The sequence below is a fragment of the Cyprinus carpio genome, chromosome B22 (assembly GCF_018340385.1).
Source record: "Cyprinus carpio isolate SPL01 chromosome B22, ASM1834038v1, whole genome shotgun sequence".
Lineage (NCBI taxonomy): Eukaryota > Metazoa > Chordata > Actinopteri > Cypriniformes > Cyprinidae > Cyprinus > Cyprinus carpio.
Genome location: NC_056618.1, coordinates 13,537,611 through 13,557,371, shown reverse-complemented (window position 1 = coordinate 13,557,371; position 19,761 = coordinate 13,537,611). Strand labels below are relative to the sequence as shown.

The 19,761-nt window shown below is 35.4% G+C and overlaps 1 protein-coding gene and 1 long non-coding RNA gene across 2 annotated transcripts in view; both read left to right on the top strand.

Annotated features, from left to right (window-relative positions):
• The window catches only part of LOC122141407, a 19,879-nt gene extending 635 nt beyond the window's left edge, over positions 1 to 19,244 (top strand). Inside the window, exons 2-3 of the long non-coding RNA XR_006157791.1 lie at positions 18,203 to 18,374; positions 19,185 to 19,244. This is a non-coding gene — a long non-coding RNA (uncharacterized LOC122141407). The remainder of the gene's footprint in view (positions 1 to 18,202; positions 18,375 to 19,184) is intronic.
• Positions 1 to 19,761, top strand: part of LOC109055738 (ribonuclease inhibitor-like) — a 536,777-nt gene that overhangs the window by 414,348 nt on the left and 102,668 nt on the right. The gene's annotated exons all lie outside the window — the stretch shown is intronic.

Genomic DNA, 19,761 nt, shown 5'->3' with positions numbered 1-19,761 from the left:
TACTCAGAGAGAGAGCTTAATATTTGTGCGTGTTCTGAGGGTTTGCACGCTTCGGATGAGCGCACGCACAAATCTTCTCACTGCTCGTGTGAGCTCGCGTTCTCTGGCTCTTAAATGTTTAAACTGGCAAAGCTAAAATGAGTTTAGTTAAAACACAGATATCAATGTGTGCTGTTCAGGTCTCACCTGTGTGCACACTATAAGCACCCCGGTGATGAATGACTGCACACATTCCAGCATTCGCATTGAACAAGAGTGAATGGTTTGTCCAGGTTTTTCTCTTTTTTTTTTTTTTTTTTTTTTTCGTGGCTGTTGTTGTAATGTACTTGGAACCCAGAATGCGCATCCATCAGCAGAAAACATACATTAGCCGAACCCTGAATATTACAGATGCATTGTCAGATTTAAGTTGAACCGCAGTCCTAGCACATGCCGAACCGTGTGTGGAGAACCGTACGGTTAAATTTTTTTCAGTGAACCGTCCCACCCCTAATTGATACATATCAGGTTTGGACACCCCTGATCTATAGTGATTATTAACCATATACCAATTATAAGTATATATATATTTTATTTTAACTTTTTTTCTTTAAAAACTGCAGTCCTTAGGAATTAAATTACAATGCTATTTTATTAGATTTACATAGGTTTTATGTAAAAAAAATGTCTATTTTCAGCAAAACAAAGCTGTTTAGTTAGCTGCAGAAGAAAACACATCATGTTATTATAAAACACATTGTTCCATAGTTGTTTCTACTCCAATATGCAGTTCAACTTCTTTGACTTCTGCTATAAAAGAGATCTACTCTTGGATAACCTCAATAAATAAATGATTAACCTCCAGATTCTCCACCTCAAGACACTCATCAAGATAGAGCAGCACTTTTAAAATATATCATCATTGCTATTAATGATATAAACCTATTATTCATTTACATATTTTATAAAGTCTTATTCAAGCATTCTATATTATGTAGGAAATTTGAATCAATACATTTCTAATATATATATATATATATATATATATATATATACATATACAGGTCCTTCTCAAAAAATTAGCATATTGTGAAAAAGTTCATTATTTTCCATAATATAATGATAAAAATTAAACTTTCATATATTTTAGATTCATTGCACACTAACTGAAATATTTCAGGTCTTTTATTGTTTTAATACTGATGATTTTGGCATACAGCTCATGAAAACCCAAAATTCCTATCTCAAAAAATTAGCATATCATGAAAAGGTTCTCTAAACAAGCTATTAACCTAATCATCTGAATCAACTAATTAACTCTAAACACCTGCAAAAGATTCCTGAGGCTTTTAAAAACCCGCAGCCTGGTTCATTACTCAAAACCGCAATCATGGGTAAAGACTGCCGACCTGACTGCTGTCCAGAAGGCCATCATTGACACCCTCAAGTGAGAGGGTAAGACACAGAAAGAAATTTCTGAATGAATAGGCTGTTCCCAGAGTGCTGTATCAAGGCACCTCAGTGGGAAGTCTGTGGGAAGGAAAAAGTGTGGCAAAAAACGCTGCACAACGAGAAGAGGTGACCGGACCCTGAGGAAGATTGTGGAGAAGGACCGATTCCAGACCTTGGGGGACCTGCGGAAGCAGTGGACTGAGTCTGGAGTAGAAACATCCAGAGCCACCGTGCACAGGCGTGTGCTTTTGAACCAGAAACAGTGGCAGAAGCGCCTGACCTGGGCTACAGAGAAGCAGTACAGGACTGTTGCTCAGTGGTCCAAAGTACTTTTTTCGGATGAAAGCAAATTTTGCATGTCATTCGGAAATCAAGGTGCCAGAGTCTGGAGGAAGACTGGGGAGAAGGAAATGCCAAAATGCCTGAAGTCCAGTGTCAAGTACCCACAGTCAGTGACGGTTTGGGGTGCCATGTCAGCTGCTGGTGTTGGTCCACTGTGTTTTATCAAGGGCAGGGTCAATGCAGCTAGCTATCAGGAGATTTTGGAGCACTTCATTCTTCCATCTGCTGAAAAGCTTTATGGAGATGAAGATTTCGTTTTTCAGCACGACCTGGCACCTGCTCACAGTGCCAAAACCACTGGTAAATGGTTTACTGACCATGGTATTACTGTGCTCAATTGGCCTGCCAACTCTCCTGACCTGAACCCCATAGAGAATCTGTGAGATATTGTGAAGAGAAAAGTTGAGAGACGCAAGACCCAACACTCTGGATGAGCTTAAGGCCGCTATCGAAGCATCCTGGGCCTCCATAACACCTCAGCAGTGCCACAGGCTGATTGCCTCCATGCCACGCCGCATTGAAGCAGTCATTTCTGCAAAAGGATTCCCGACCAAGTATTGAGTGCATAACTGAACATAATTATTTGAAGGTTGACTTTTTTTGTATTAAAAACACTTTTCTTTTATTGGTCGGATGAAATATGCTAATTTTTTGAGATTTTTTGGGTTTTCATGAGCTGTATGCCAAAAATCATCAGTATTAAAACAATAAAAGACCTGAAATATTTCAGTTGGTGTGCAATGAATCTAAAATATATGAAAGTTTAATTTTTATCATTACATTATGGAAAATAATGAACTCATTCATTTTTTTGTAGAAACTAAATTTTTCTGGGTTATTTTTTACTGTTCATGTAAAAATAATTGCCATAAATTTATTTTTTGTATTTAATAAATGTATTACATGTATCTAACTCTGTGATTTGATTTATTTCTCTTGTAGTTTAAATGATTGTGGCTTAAACAGACAAAAGCTGTCCAGCTCTGGCTTCAGTTCTTGGATCAGATACTAATTTGAAAGAGCTGAACATGAACAATAATAATCTGCTGGATTCAGGAGTGAAGCTCCTCTGCACTGGCCTGAAGAATATTAATTGCAAATTAGAGATACTGAGGTAAGTTTGGTGACAATCTCTAGTGTTTGGTTAGAATTCAGATCCATCTGTTAACATGGACCTAGATCATTTGCCACAGAATTGAGGACAGAACTGCTTCAGCTCAGTGAAATTTGCAGGCTTTAATTCCAGCATAAACTCTACATTACAGGGCCCTCATTTATCAACAGTACATACGCACAGATGTGTGTCTAATGAGCACATAAGAACAGTTTCACACAAAGTGTGGGATCTTCCAACTTGATCTATAATCTTCCACTGACCCCCCCAGGAAATAAGACTAAATATCTGTTTGCTTATATAGTAAATGCATCTTGAAGAATTTTTAGATATTTTAACTAGAAACAAGACAAAGATAGTAAGTAAGATAAGCCTTTTTTATTTGCAGTGCAGCTGCGAAGTAATTTGAAATGTAGCTATAGTGTCATTGACTTGCTTTGCTGGAAGATTAGACAAACCATGTGCTGAGCAGAGAAGTGTTTTCAAAGAGCGCTGGTCTGGTTTAGTGAGAGCACAGAATGGCTACTCAGTCAGTACTGCTTTCTTTTTCCATGATTTCGGTGAGGACATTATACATTCACATGATTTATAAAGGAAGGTGTTGTCGCTATATATGGTTTATTGGTTTATTGGCATTTCTGAATGCAAATGACCATGAACCTTGTTTTTTTAAGTCTAGATGTAGGCACGATGAGTAGACAGAGATCACTGGATCTCAATGTTCTGCATTAGTGAATCAGATCACTGCTCTACTGCAGGACAAAACACTGTACACTCAACACACTGATGTACGTTTTTTCATTGTTACAAGGACATTTTTTAATTCTTTCTGCTGGTTTTTTTTTATGTTTCTTTTTTTTAAGAGACTGCTGACTGAAAAAAAACATGTGACTTTTGTAATGTGGCTATCATTAACATCAGCAGTATTTGTCAACTGTCAGCTAAAACATACTGGTAAATATTCAGATTAAAACTGAAGTGTTTTCTCTTTATGCAGTCTGAAGAACAACTGTATCACAGAAGGAGGGTGTCATGTTCTGGCTGCAGCTCTAAATTCAAACCCTTCAAATCTGACAGAGCTGGATCTGAGTGAGAATAAACTAGAAAACCCAGGAATGAAGATCATCTTGACTCTGTTTGAAAATCTACAGTGTAGACTGGAAAAGCTGAAGTAAGTATTTTAAGTGTATCCCATTAATTACCCAGACTCTAGTGACCCACCACAGTTTCATAAATTTGAAAATATTTCACACTTCTCACCAGGACTGCACAATTAATAAAAATAAACTCGACATTGTGATATGGGTTAGTGCAGTTATCAAATCACAAAAGTCTGCAATTATTTAAATATACAGTCTGCAGTGCCACATGCTTAAGAGCGAAGTGTATTTACATGTGAGCAGATCATGAGTTAGTGTCAATAAATCTTGTTCTTCAACCAGTAGCCTCCAACATTTAGCACCAGCACACTGGAGAAGAAGCACTGTGTCTTTAAAATTAATATCTATTGTTTTCTATGTGTGTTCAAACACTGGTGGCATCTGAAAAACCACCTCTGAGATGGTTTTTGATATAATTTGTAATTGTGCGGTCCCAGAACCAAGTCTGGGGAACTGTTTCGGCATGTGATTAGAGGAGGAAGAGGTAACGGAGCATTCGTGCATCACATTAGTGACCAGTTTAAGTGATAAGCGTGCATCAGTTGCTTTTATTAGGGTTCTTACGGTCATAAAAAACCTGGGAAAGCCATGACATTTTAAACCAGCAATTTAATTAATCTATGTATAACAGTTATATTTAATCAGGTCCTGAATTTCAGTGGGGGATTGTGTGTATATCGTGTATATAGCACAGGGGCGCCTGCAGGATTTCTTCTGAGTTTACCAGTAATTTTTTTATATTTTATTTTTTTCTTCTGAGGACCAAATGATCAGTGAGTGCAGAATGAATGTCACACGTTTTAAATTTAACAAAATGGGAAAATATATCTATCAAGTGCATGCTCACAGAGGAAAACAACAGAGAACAAAACAGTGTTGTCCCAGTTTTTATCTGACAGTTTATCCGAATTACCGGCCCGAGTCAGACCTGAGCCCGTCTTTTTCCCTCGCTCTCTCTCCCAAAACAGCTGTTTCAGCTATTAAAATTAAAAGTGATTTATAATTAATTTAATTTTTTTTAATAAGGTTATTTTGAAAAACATTTAGTGCATTTTTTGTTCATTAAATGCAAAAATATATATATATATTTTTTTTATTATTTTTATACAAAGTAAATGATAAGTAATGACCAAGCGTCCTGCAACAGACAGTGAGATGATCATAGCCTATGTTTGAACAATTTAGCCTTCTCAAATCACCACGACTTGCCTAAAATAAAATCAGAAGATATAAAACAGTTCAATATCACAATGCTAGTTTAAATATTTATCCTAGATAAATGTGCACTGTTAGGCACTTTCAATTCATGATTAATTTTTTCTAGACTTTCAGACTGCAGTATCACTGAAGAAGGTTATAAAGCTCTGTCTTCAGCTCTGAGATCAAACCCTTCACACCTGATAGAGCTGGATCTCACAGGAAATGATCCTGGACCATCAGGAGTGAAGCAGCTCAGTGATTTACTACAGGATGGACTCTGTTCATTAAAGACCATCAGGTGAAAAAAAACCTTAAAATATGTAAATAATCATCTGTATGAAAATACATAGTAGGGTCAAATGCACCATTGTTGAATATGAATGACATGAAATGGAATCAAATGGGTCACTTTTACAAGGTCTGGATTTTGTTTTGGGGGTGTACTAGAACAGACTCTAATACTAGGTTGTTCAAAAAACACATTATTTTTCACATATTTCACATTATTACAACACCTCTCGCCCCAGTCTGGTACAAACGGCTTGAATAGTTCCTGTATCAAATGAAGGCCCGCCTTCTGAAATACGAAATGTGCTGTGATTGGTTAGCTGGGCCAGTGTGTGTTGTGATTGGCTCCTCTCGGTGCCTGGTCAGGAAATGTCACGCCCCTTACCTGTGTAAGGGAAACAGGTCAATTTAGCTCAAAGGGAATCATTTAAGAATTTAAAGGGAATTTGAACAGAATCACTGTTTCACAGCTGATCACTGAAACGGCCAGCGATTCATTGAACGAGCCGTTTAACATCAAATCTGTGCTGGATATTAATATCCAAAGTATAGTGAAAACACTATTAATTAGCACAGTAACAAGATCGGCAGTTTAAGACATTAACTTAAGCACAAAACACAAGATACTTCTCTTTTCAATATAAATAAGGCTTTATTAGATAAATCTAAGACATATAAACTAATCTAACACATAAGCACACACACTCACACATTCACGCAAGTTGCAGGAAGATAGAAAGTTAGGGAAGAATGAGTTTAAGAGAATGAAAATGTGAAATCCCAAGTTTACAGCAATACGTGAAATTGCATAGACATGAACAACCATTTAATCACTTAATTAACCCTCGCACTGAGTTCCTCAATGAGGTTAAAATTATATTAGATAAACCAGTTCAGCTTAGTCAGGAGGTATGTTACTTGTGATCCCTGTGTAAAGGGGGTCCCTTTGTTGTCGTTGAAAAGGAGGTTTCCCGAGGTTGCTGATTGGCTGGATGTTCAGTAGTCGTTGAAGTGACATCTTCGGAAGCCCGTGGTTGGGGTGTAGGCTGACGATGCGCAGTTGTGGGCTGGTCGAAGTTTCAGACGGGCACGCGAGGTCAGACTCGGAGACACGGCGTTGCAAAACTTACCTCAGAACACGAACTCTCAACGGAAAAAAGAAACTAAAGTAAAAGAATACAAGTAAAGTTTGAAGAGATTAGGTGGTGTTTCTTCTCATCGTGGCTAAGTAGCAGCAGGCGTGCAGGCCGAAGCACGCTGGAACCGGGCTCAAAGAATGCTAAAAGTCATGATAAAGCATGACTAAAAGCAAAAGCTAAAAGCAGGCTAAAAGCCGGCATGACTGATAGCAAAAGCTAGACGCAAACTAAAAGCATGAATTTGATGGTGTCCTGAGTATTAAACTGACCTTTTGGCCACACCTCAAATGTTGTCTTGACCAATTAGATATTGTCTTTTCGGGGGGTGTTGCGATGTTTGTCCCACCCATTCATAAATCATATGTTATCTTATCAATCACGTGGTCCGAATTTTCCCGCTCTTGCAGGGTATAACTTGGACATGATTCCTATAACAAGAATATGAAACATTTGATAAATAACAAGAGTTATTTAAAAAGACATACACAGAACACACACATACTAAACATGAATATGATCCCTTAAGCTATTCAAGAGTTATTTAAAAAGACATACACAATAAGTGATTAGAAACATTTTAGTCAAATGTGTGGGTTACATGTATGATATTGAGTTAAGCAATGGACTGGTATCCATTTAGAAGTCTTTTTTGAGTTCATTTTGGTGCATATATGCATTGGAAGGCATTCTCTGCGCCATTCTGTGGAGTAAGGATATGTCCTGTGAAGACCAGAGAGGTTAACAGGTCTCCTTAGGGAATTTCAGTCTGTTTTCCTTCTAGGTGGGGGAAGTCAATCCAAAGAGCTTGTGATCATGTTTACTATCATGGGTTTACATGTGATGGTCACCACTGTGCATCTCTTTGATTACTTGCCCCAAATTTGACAATCTCTTCTTCGAATTGAAATTGTCAATAATTGTTCTAATGGTGTAAATGTTGAAAGCTGTTCTGTGAAAGAGCTGGTTGGTTATCTTGCTTCAGACTGTGGTGCTAGGAGTTGATTTACAACATCCTGTTGCCTTTCTGTGGAATTCGGCTCATGTTTCAACCAGGCTCCCGATCGAATCTTTAATTTGTCTGGTTCGGGTCTGATATGCTACAATTCAGATGTTTGCGACCATTTTGGTTGCAGTCTACATGCAGATGTTTGCAGCATGCAGCTGTCACTGGTCCAACAGCACAATGAAAAACTAAATTTACTGAAATTCTGAATAAATTGGCCAAGAAAGCGTGCTCTGCGCTCCCTATAAAATTATAAAGCTGTCATTAATTTATATCGATCTCACAAAAATCAGTTATAATAAATGAGGCTTGACCATAGGAGCTATGGGGTTAGAGAGACTGAATCTTAGAACTGCTTTCGAACAAATCATTTGAGAATCGTTGGAAAATGTGGGTGATATTAAATGCATAGTCTGAGAAAACCAAAAGGGTTGTTTGACCTTGCATGCATGTAAATTTTAGAAGACTCCCAAAACAATACTAGGAACCTTAGAAATGGTATAATAGGGGCACTTCAAGATCATAGAAGCTAAAAGTTTTCATAAAGCAGGTATGATGGCCACGTCAGTAGTGCGAGAGGGCCTTAGCATCTGTATAAATACACTAAAAATGGTAAAAATTAAATTTGGCATTTATATACAGTACACATTAAAAAACATATAATTTTTACGATTTTGTTAATGAATTCAAATTTTGAATAATGAAAATTAGTTTGTGTCTGTTTATTCTATTCATCAGTGTTTGAACCATTAAAGAAGAAACCGCATTTTCCGTTTTTCATTTCTGGGTTAAAAAACGAAAATGAATGGACACCAGGTCCGTGTACTTTGGCGTGGTCTGTGTACTTTTTCGTTCACTCATTATTCTATTCTGGAATGAAAGATGAAATTTAAAAAAGGGTGCAGCTTGGTTTTTTGTTTAAAATAAAAAAGCAGATATGGCTGTATATTGTTTTCCAAATGTATTGTTGTCATCAAATAATAGTATTAGAAAAAAAGGTCAGTGTACGGTCTGTGTATGTTTTGATCATTTCATTTCTTATTTAGAATGCAATAAGAAATGGAAACATGGCTCGTTTATTCGTTTTTCCGTTTAGTTTAAACAAACGGAAAATTAGATTTTGGCTCGATTTCTCATTTTTTCGTTTGAGGTTTACAAATTGGTTTGGCTTCAATATTAAATTCGCGCTTGTGCTGAAACACTCCTCTCATCTGATTGGTTGAATCGCTCCGCCTTCAGCACGGTCTTTTCATTCTTTCAGGCAGAATAAGAATCAGTACAAGTGTGGCACTGTAATGTCTGAAACAACCACTCACTGTTAATTAGCATAATAATTAAATCAGATGTTGCTGGACACACAATTCGCGCTGCTGTGACTTGCAAGTGACCCCTTTAAATTATTTCTATAATAAATTATATAATCAAAAAAGTACAAATAAAAAAAAAAGTGCAAATAGTTCTGTCTCCTTGAATAAAAAAATGAAGTGGAAATAAAAATTAATAATAGACTGAACAGATCCATGATAATATGTCTGTAACTAAGTATGTGTGTGACATTAATAAATAATTGTGAAAATGAATATAGTTAAATTTATGAAATAAATTAGTAATATTAGTTTTATTACATACTAAATTGGTTGATGTTTCTCTTCTTAATCTTCTTTGTTGGGCTTGAGAAAGCCAACATATATTTGAACATTATTATTATTATTTATTATGAGAGTAATTGACACCGACTTGAACTTTAATGTTTCACCAAATTCAGCTCAGATCTTCAGACTTGTCTGACTCGTTGCTGTATAACTGGTCAGACTTATCTTCCCCAAAAATCCAGGTTCAGGACTGGGTTTTTAAATCTATAAATGAATTTGTTCAGTTGTGTGTCTGCATGCAGAGGTACGTCAGTAAAAACAAGCGGAAAATAGTCAAGCCACAAAGGGCCTCCAACAGACGTTTTGAAGTAAGGAGGGGTAAGTGAAATATATATTACGACATAAATAATTATATATATATTATCACAGTGATGCTGATCCCTCTGTTTTTCATAACCTCAAATCGCAAATCAAGGATCTGTTGAAGGCAGAGTTAAAAAAAAAAAACTGCATCTTTAAATATCCTAACCAAAACACCGTAAACTAGAAAGAACAAATATGGTGCTAAAAACAGTAACATGGGTATTGCTCATGTTCAGTCTATTCAATGCTACATTCAATGCAAGTGTGTGGCCCTCATTCTACATTTGACTTGCTGTTTTCCAAAACATAATCATTTTTATTCGGCACCAGCTCCAGTAGTTAATGTTAATGCTATCATTGAAGAACCTGTGTTCACCTCATGCTGCAGGAGTGTGTAAGTGCAAGGTGCATGGAGATCTCAAGGCAGTGCCCTAAATGTAGATCTGAAGATTTTGTCATCACAGAAGTTGCAGCCCTATCCAAAGTTCTTGAAGTCACTAAGAGTTTTGTGTAACAGAATGCATTTTCCCACTTCCTGCAGTAACTTCTAATGTTCTTGAAGCCACTAAGAGTTTTGTGTTATTCTGTATCAAACAGTTTGCATTTTTTTTCCCACTTCCTGCAGTAAAATGTGTTCAGTCAGTAAGGTCCAAGCAGGGTATGTGCAAATGTGATAGTTTTCCAAAACATTGCAGTTTTGTTTGCATGTTTAAATGATTAAATAAAAATTTGTACAGATTACATTTTCCATTGTACCTACTGACGTACACCTCTGCATGCAGACACCCAACTGTACAAATTAATTTATAGATTTAAAACCCAGTCCTGAACCTGGAGAACCATGTTCTGCAGAGTTCAGCTCCAACACACTTGCTTGGACACTGCTACTGATCCTGAAGACCTTGCTTAGCTTAGGTGTGTTTATTCGGGGTAGCTGAACTTTGCAGGACACTGGCCCTCCAGGAGCAGGACTGAGAGTCCTGACATTAGCTCTTTACATTCATTGCATGTGATTTATCAACACCTAGTACATCTTAAAATATACAGCTCATGAAAAATAAAAGTTCCAGATGGGCAAACATTAAATGCATAAACCAGTGTGAATAAACAATATCTTCAAATAAATTTGGATGGGAATGGGAAGTTTTAAGTAGTTGTACAGCTTGAAGTGTGAAGTTTATTCTTGTACAGAGATATAGCATATTCATGGCAGTACACATGAAATTCATGTATTTATTTGTCATTTAAAACTGATGTAAACAAAAATCCTGTCGCCCCCTCTAGTGGACATGAAGTGTAAAGGCCTTCATTGCTCAGATAACAAAAGTCACTAGGATTTTTTGGGAAGGTAAGTCTGACCAGTTATACAGCAACGAGTCAGATGAGTCTGAAGATCTGAGCTGAATTTGGTGAAACATTAAAGTTCTAGTCGGTGTCAATTACTCTCATAATAAATATTAATAATGTTTAAATATATGTTGGCTTTCTCAAACCAACAAAGAAGACTAAGAAGAGAAACATCAACCAATTTAGTATGTAATAAAACTAATATTACTAATTTATTTCATAAATTTAACTTTAATTTTTTTTACAATGATTTATTAATGTCACACACACACATACTTAGTGACTTTTTGACTTAAAAGACGAGAGTGGTAAATGTTACAGACAGATCATCATGGAACTGTTCAGTCTATTATTGATTTATAATTCCACTTCACTTTTATTCAAGGAGACAGAACTATTTGCACTGTATTCATCAGTGGGACAATATTCATACAATACTATAACCTAGAAATAATTTAAAGGGGTCACTTGCAAGTCGCAGCAGCACAAAATTATGTGCCCCCAGCAACAACTGATTCAATTATTGTGCTAATTAACAGTGAGTGGTGGTTTCAGACGTTATAGTACTGACTCTTATTCTGCCTGAAAGAAAGAAAAGACCACACTGAAGGAGGAGCGATTCGACCAATCAGATGAGAGGAGTGTTTCAGCGCCACCCACAAGTGCGAATTAAATACTGAAGCCATAAAACCGATTTGTAAACCCCAAATGAAAAAAGAAAGGAGCGGAAAAACGAATAAACGAGCCATTTCCCCATTTCTCGGAAAAACGAATAAACGAGCCATTTCCCCATTTCTCGTTATTGCATTCTAAATAAGAAATGAAATGATCAAAAGGTACACGGACCATACACTGACTTCGTTTTTTTCGTCCAATTTTCTAATACTATTATTTGATGACAACAATACATTTGGAAAACAATATACAGCCATTTTTTGCTTTTTTTTCTTTTAAACAAAAAAAACCAAGCTGCACCCTTTTTTTAAATTTCATCTTTCATTCCGAAATAGAATAATGAATGAACGAGAAAGTACACGGACCATGCCAAAGTGAAAAATAAAGAATTCTGCTTAATTTTTTGTTTTTTACGTTCAGGGACAAAAAGAGAATAAACAACTTGAATATTCGATCTCTACATGTGGGCGGGAATGAAACACCCCGCTCCGCTGATTGGTCAACCAAACATTACGATATAATAATAGTCCTAAGAAAACATAATAAGAGTCCTTTGCATTTACAGATTCTTAAAGTGTTTATTTCTACTATATTTTATCTCTTCATCAAACAGCCAGATTAACGAATGGCTTGAAACAAACCGTACTGAGACAGAGGCAGAGCTGGGTAGTAACGGATTACATGTAATCTGGATTACATAATCAGATTCCAAATCTCAAGTACTTGTAATTAGAGTAAACTACTTTTTAAAATACTCGTAATCAGACTACAGTTACTTTTTTATGGATTACATGATTACATATTATTTACACAATGGTAATAAGTTGTTCAAAATTAATTGATTCTCCTAAATTTCCTTTTTTAACGTTTATATTTTTTCCTAATAAACCTGACGCTTATATACGTTCGTGATTCTTCAAGTTTTTCCGGCGGAGAGGGGGAGGGTTGTCAGAATCGCGCTCAGAAGAAATCAGCAACAAGATAATGGAAAATGGAGGGTAACGCAGCCTTTAATCACTGGATGTACTGACATAATTTCATTTTTAAAGAAAGACACGGGAAAATGTCACTGTTCAGTGTAAGATCTGCCTACCACGGATTAATTTGCTGTCCACGGAAATCTTTGACCTAGCAAAGTTATTCTTTAATATATTTTTGTAATGTTGATTTTTTCTTCATTGTTTTACCCTTATGCACTTCAAGGCCCCGTCCACACGGAGACACGTTTCGCTGTATACGCATGCATTTTGTATCGTATAGGTGTTTCGTCCACACGGATCCGGCGTTTTGGGAGAGTGAAACGGGTCCCAGAGTGGATCAATTTGAAAACGCCGCCTTTGCGTTTTCGTGTGGACAGCGAATCTGTTTATTTTCTGAAACGATGACATCATCAGCCCACGTCTCGCCCCTAGTCAAACACTACGTCACGTAAGAGCAACAAAAACATGAACAAACACTGAACAATTGTTTTTTTTTATTAACTAACATTAACACAAATTAATAAATGTATTGTTCCATGTTCGTTTGTATACCGAGCGCAAGGTTTATGCGCATAGTCCATGTCTTCTCCGTTCTTAGTGTGTCTCTGTGGCATAATTTCAGTGCCACATGCTGGTCTGGCATGTGTACTACATCGTGTTGTGTCTTTTCCTCATTAGTACTATGCACTTAAAATGTTTTGAGATGGATAGAAATCTCATTGCTGTGTGAATTTAGTCTTTTTCAGAATTTATGTTTGCAATGTAGCTATTGTTTGATGTTTTTCATTAATACAGTCATATAGCACTTCTAGTGTTTTTTTTATTTAATATTAATTTAATATTTGACCTAGCAGGGATATTGCTGTTAATTTCATGTTTTTTCAATATGTAGCTGTTTTCTAAATTTACTTAATTCTAAGTAAATATGCTTTTAAAATCATAAGATGTGATTTAGTTTTATTCAGTGTTACTAGCAAACACTAACAGCAAGGTACATTAGTGTTAGTATTTTTTTAAGTATTAACTTTCCAATACATTGCACTTGAAAAAGAAGCTATTGTGGCTCTTGTTGGTGAATTAAATATATTTTAGGAATATATATATATATATATATATAGATATATAGATATATATATATATATATATATATATATATATATATATATATATATATATTATATATATATATATATATATTTGTTTTTTTTTTTTTTTTTTTTTATCTGTCAAAATAGCACAAGATTAGGCTAATTCATTATATGGGATATCAAATAAGGGTTAGCACAAATGTAATCTAAATGTAATCCAAAAGTAATCAGATTACGTTACCAAAAGTGTGTAATCTAAGAGATTATATTACTGACTACAAATTTTGTCATGTAATCTGTAATCAGAAACTGCTTACAATTCATAAGTAATCTACCCAGCTCTGGAGTCTAGACAGAGCTTTCTTTTGTGTAGGCAGAAATTCTGCAACCTACCAGTGAAATATTAGTTGTATCTCATAATATTAAATTTACTTCACACCTGCACTCACATCTACCTACTAGCCTACATCTTTGGCACACCGCCTGTTTTATTATAACCACCTATTAAAATCTTAGTGGCAAATCTGCGAGATGCACTGCAGCACGGGGAGAACGTATTGTAGACAAGCGCAGACCACTATTAATTATGAACATAGGTAGTTTTAGACAATAAGCTGAGTTTATTTAACATTGAGTATTGGCCAGCTTACTGATGGCATACAAAATTATTTTCTCTGCCAACTAAACCAAAGTCACAGAACCGTTGTGTGACAGACTCACAGTACGCAGAAAGAGTGGTGTATCATTCCTGAATGAATCAGAGTTTTTGAAAGACCCATCATTATAGACAACAATTCAGTGACCAATTATTATAATCAGCCACTTGATTTTATTCCTGAATTAATGAATGAAGCATTTTCAACGAATAGATTGAATAAAAGGCTCCTTTATTAACACAATGAAATACCGCCACCTAGTGGCAATATTACTTTCATAATTCAAGTATCATTTCACTTTGTTCATATTTCTGTATTAAAAATATTGTATAAAGTTAATCTTATTTCATTATACATTTGTAATTGCTATGTAAATGTACGTATACAGCCGTCTGATGAGCATTAAACTGTAAATACATCTAAAAGCATCTTCAGACGCAGGTTCTATCTCTGAATACTGATTTATTTGGTAACAGCCTATTGTCATAATAATTCTAATTTGCTTGATGTAAGAATTTAACATTAAAAGATGACATACAAAAGGTAAAAGTGTAAAAAAAACAAAAATCAGTTGCCCCTTATAAAATAGTTATTTCTGACACTGATCTCTGGTTTATTGTTCGAAGTGTTATTTAAGGTTTGGATATGTTCTTATAACTCAATAAGTTCACCTTCAAATCATGACGTCATATTCACATTTCACTGAAGTCAATCACTCAAACAAGCACTCTGACGAACAAATAGCCCCATTCTAAAAATTCTTGATTTTTCGTTTGGTTTGAACAAATGAAAAATGTGCCAATTTTTTTTCTTCATTGTTCACATTTCAGTATTAAATCTAAAAACGAAATTATACGAAGGTACACGGACAGTGTCTCTGACATAGTGATAACACTCGCTGCCTTCACTAGTGCAGCTCAACCATCACACAAATCCCGGAAGATATGCGTTGTAGTCCAAACGAGTCGTTTGTTGTAGTTTTTGAAAAGTGATTTCTGTTAAATAAAAAATATCTCCTTTTGAAGTGGACTTTGAGCGTTGCAGATCTTTTTTATTCTCAAACAGCAACATTAACAGACTAACTAAAGCTGAAAATGTGAAAAAGCATAATAGCACCCCTTTAAATAGCGAACAAAATGAAAAATCAAGAATTCTGCTTAATTTTTTGGTTTTTACGTTCAGGGACAGAAAGTGAATAATAAACAGCTTGAATATTCGATCTCTACATGTGGGCGGGAATGAAACACCCAGCTCCGCTGATTGGTCAACCAAACATTACAACATAATAATAGTCCTAAGAAAACATAATAAGAGTCCTTTGCGTTTACAGATTCTTAATGTGTTCGTTTCTACTATATTTTATCTCTTCATCAAACAGCCAGATTAACAAATGGCTTGAAACAAAAACCGTACTGAGGCAGAGTCTAGACAGAGCTTTCTTTTGTGTAGGCAGAAATTCTGCAACCTACCAGTGAAATATTAGTTTATCTCATAAATATTAATTTACTTCACACCTGCACTCAACATCTACCTACTAGCCTACATCTTTGGCACACCGCCTGTTTTATTATAACCACCTATTAAAAATCTTAGTGGCAAATCTGCGAGACGCACTGCAGCGCGGGGAGAACGTATTGTAGACAAGCGCGCAGACCACTATTAATTTATGAACATAGGTAGTTTTAGGACAATAAGCTGAGTTTATTTAATTAACATTGAGTATTGGCCAGCTTACTGATGGCATACAAAATTGTTTTTTTCTCTGCCAACTAAACCAAAGTCACAGAACCGTTGTGTGACAGACTTGCAGTAGGCACAAAGAGTGGTGTATCATTCCTGAATGAATCAAGAGTTTTTGAAAGACCCATCATTATAGACAACAATTCAATGACCAATTATTATAAACAGCCACTTGATTTTATTCCTGAATTAATGAATGAAGCATTTTCAACAAATAGACTGAATAAAAGGCTCCTTTATTATCACAATGAAATACCGCCACCTAGTGGCAATATTACGTCCATAATTCAAGTATCATTTCACTTTGTTCATATTTCTGTATTAAAAAATGTTGTTTAAAGTTAATCTTATTTCATTATACATTTGTAATTGCTATGTAAATGTACATATACAGCCGTCTGATGAGCATTAAACTGTAAATACATCTAAAAGCATCTTCAGACGCAGGTTCTATCTTTTTTTTTTATAAGGGGCACCTGATTTTCAGGGTTTTTTTTTTTTTTTTTTTTACACTTTTACCTTTTGTATGTCATCTTTAATGTTAAATTCTTACATCAAATGAATTATAATTATTATGACAATAGGCTCGTTACCAAATAAATCAGTATTCAGAGATGTATTTTTTTTTTCATATCTGTCATATTAAAGTTCCTTCATAGTCCAAAACACAGCGTATTGTCTAAAACAAAAGTTATGACTACATGTTCACATAAACTGATAGTGATCTGCGCTTCGCTACCCCGCGCTACAGTGTGTCACGCAGCTTTGTCACACAGATTTTGATAGAAGGATACTATAATAAAAACAGGCGGTGTGCCAAAGGACCAAAAGGCTCTGCCTCAGTATGATTTTGTGTCAAAGCCATTCGTTAATCTGGCTGCTTGAGAAAGAGATCAAATGTAGTAGAAATAAACAAGTTAAGAATCTGTAGAAGAGGAAAGACTATTATTATGTTCTTTTGGACTATTAATTTTTAATTTACCAATCACCAAACAGCGAAGATTCACTCCCCATCCACACCCAAATATAAAAATCTAAATTTCAAGTTGTTTATTAATTTTCTGTCCCAAAACGAAAAATGAAGCCGAATTCTTGATTTTTCGTTTGGTTTGAACAAATGAAAAATGTGCCTTTTTTTTTTCATTGTTCACATTTCAGTATTAAATAAAAAAAGAATTCTACGAAGGTACACGGACAGTGTCTCTGACATAGTGATAACACTCGCTGTCTTCACTAGTGCAGCTCAACCATCACAAATCCCGGAAGATATGCGTTGTAGTCCAAACGAGTCGTTTGTTGTAGTTTTTGAAAAGTGATTTCTGTTAAATAAAATATCTCCTTTTGAAGTGGACTTTGAGCTTTGCGGATCTTTTTTATTCTCAAACAGCAACATTACAGACTAACTAAAGCTGAAAATGTGAAAAAGTATAATAGCACCCCTTTAAATAGCAGTTCAGAGAAATTCAACAGAAACAACAGAATTTGTAGCAAAAAATAATGTAAAAATATAAATGATCTGAAATCCTTATGTGCTTCGTGTAGGTTTTTTGAAAAGTCCTGCTGCAGAGGAAGCGTGTGAGTATCTCACTGGAGTTCTGGGTAAAAGTCCATTATTACTGAAAGAACTGGATCTGAGTGAAGATAAATTTAGGAGATCTGGATTGGGAGAAAACTCTCTGCTCTTTTGATGGACTCTCACAGCAAAACTGGAGAAAATAATGTGAGTGAAGATGATTTATACACTGAAACCTCTTTGATTATTCATTATTAAAGACTGTCAGTCACATGTGTGATCAGATATGAAGAGCTGGTGATCTGATGTGTGTTGAATATGTGCTGAATAATAATAATAATCAAGCATGGTGTTAGTTCAGACAGACCACGTCAGTCAAGCTCACACCAATCCAGTCTTGACACTTATCACAGCACTTCATTTAATTCTATTCTTTCAGCATCTCTTCTATCGCATCGCTGCTCACAATCAAACTCCCTCCTTCAAGCCCAACACTAACAGTATGCAATATAACTGTAATAAATACACTTGAGGAAAGTGGTCCTGACTGAAATGCTGTTTTTGTGTTCAGGCTGAATAACTGTGAGCTGACAGAGAAAAGCTGTTCAGTTCTAGCTACTGTTCTCTCCTCCAAAACCCATCCTGAAAGAGATGAACCTGAACAACAGTCGTCTGCTGGATTCAGGAGTCAAAGAGATCTGTGAGGGACTGAAGAACCCTGTGTGTGAGCTGAAGATACTGAAGTGAGTACATTTCACCAGCAGCTGCACTCAACACCACAGCTATACCTGCAATATTATTACTTTATCTGTTCACCTCCAGTAGTAAAAATAATTGAACAATACCATAATACTAATAATAACGTATTGTTTTTGTTGTAGACAGTGGTTTTCATTCACTAAACTTGTGTAGACAAACAAAAGTCGTTATTATCTTCACAACAATAATAAAATAGCTATAACATTTGTTCACAATTATATTTTTTCCTAGATTATGGATGAATTATACACAACCAAAGTAGGGTTAAAAATTAACGAGGGCTTTGGGCAAAAATGGCATACCAAATTCACAGTAAGGGGGCAAAATATTTAATTTAGACCTGCTGATCTTATATCAGATTTTATTTTTATGCATGTTTCCTAAAAAGCATGTAGCATTTTAACCAATCACACACATTTCTGTTGAGCATATGAATGTAGTGGAGAATCCAGAAGTGTTTAGATTAGGCAGCGCTGGAAATACCAGAGTTTTGTTCAGTGCATGACACACACTCACTGACTCATCAAACCAAAGAAACAAAAAAAAGTGCTGATACGATGCAAACAAGATTGTTTTTGCAGTCCAGACAGCTTCATTGATTAGAATGGTTTTTGCAAGAGGGCATAACTCACACTAGTCACTGATGACAAGAAAAGTGTATTTTTTTTTTTTTTTTCATGCTACTAAAATAACTAATTAATTGATCTTGATTTTAGAATATGAAGATTTTTTTTTTTTTTGGATGAATTTGAACCAAATTGTTACTTTCAACTCATGTTGTTATTTTTTTGTAGACTTTCAGACTGCAGTATCAGTGAAGAAGGTTATAAAGCTCTGTCTTCAGCTCTGAGATCAAACCCTTCACACCTGATAGAGCTGGATCTCACAGGAAATGATCCTGGACCATCAGGAGTGAAGCAGCTCAGTGATTTACTACAGGATCCAAACTGTCAACTCAAGACTCTGAGGTGAGACCTGATGAAATAATGAAAAATAAATGATACACATGAATTATTTGTATTATATATAAATATTATTATATTATTATTTCACTAATTCAGTAATGTACACAATTTGTTGTTGAAAATGATCAAACATGAAAGATGAGATGCTGCAGCTGCTGTTGTTTTGATGATAAATGTCAGCACAGTTTAGTTGTGTTAAAAGTTACAGCTTAATCAGACATTTTGTGTCACTAGATGTGCTGCTATTCAGTAGTTTGGTGCCTCAATAGTTAACGTTTATGATTGTGTTATTGTGGACATTTCTCATGAAAACATATTCAGTGTGATTTATTATCCTGATTGTTTAAATGTTACTGAATGCACTGTACATTAATTTCCATCAAGCTCAGATTCACAACACTGTATA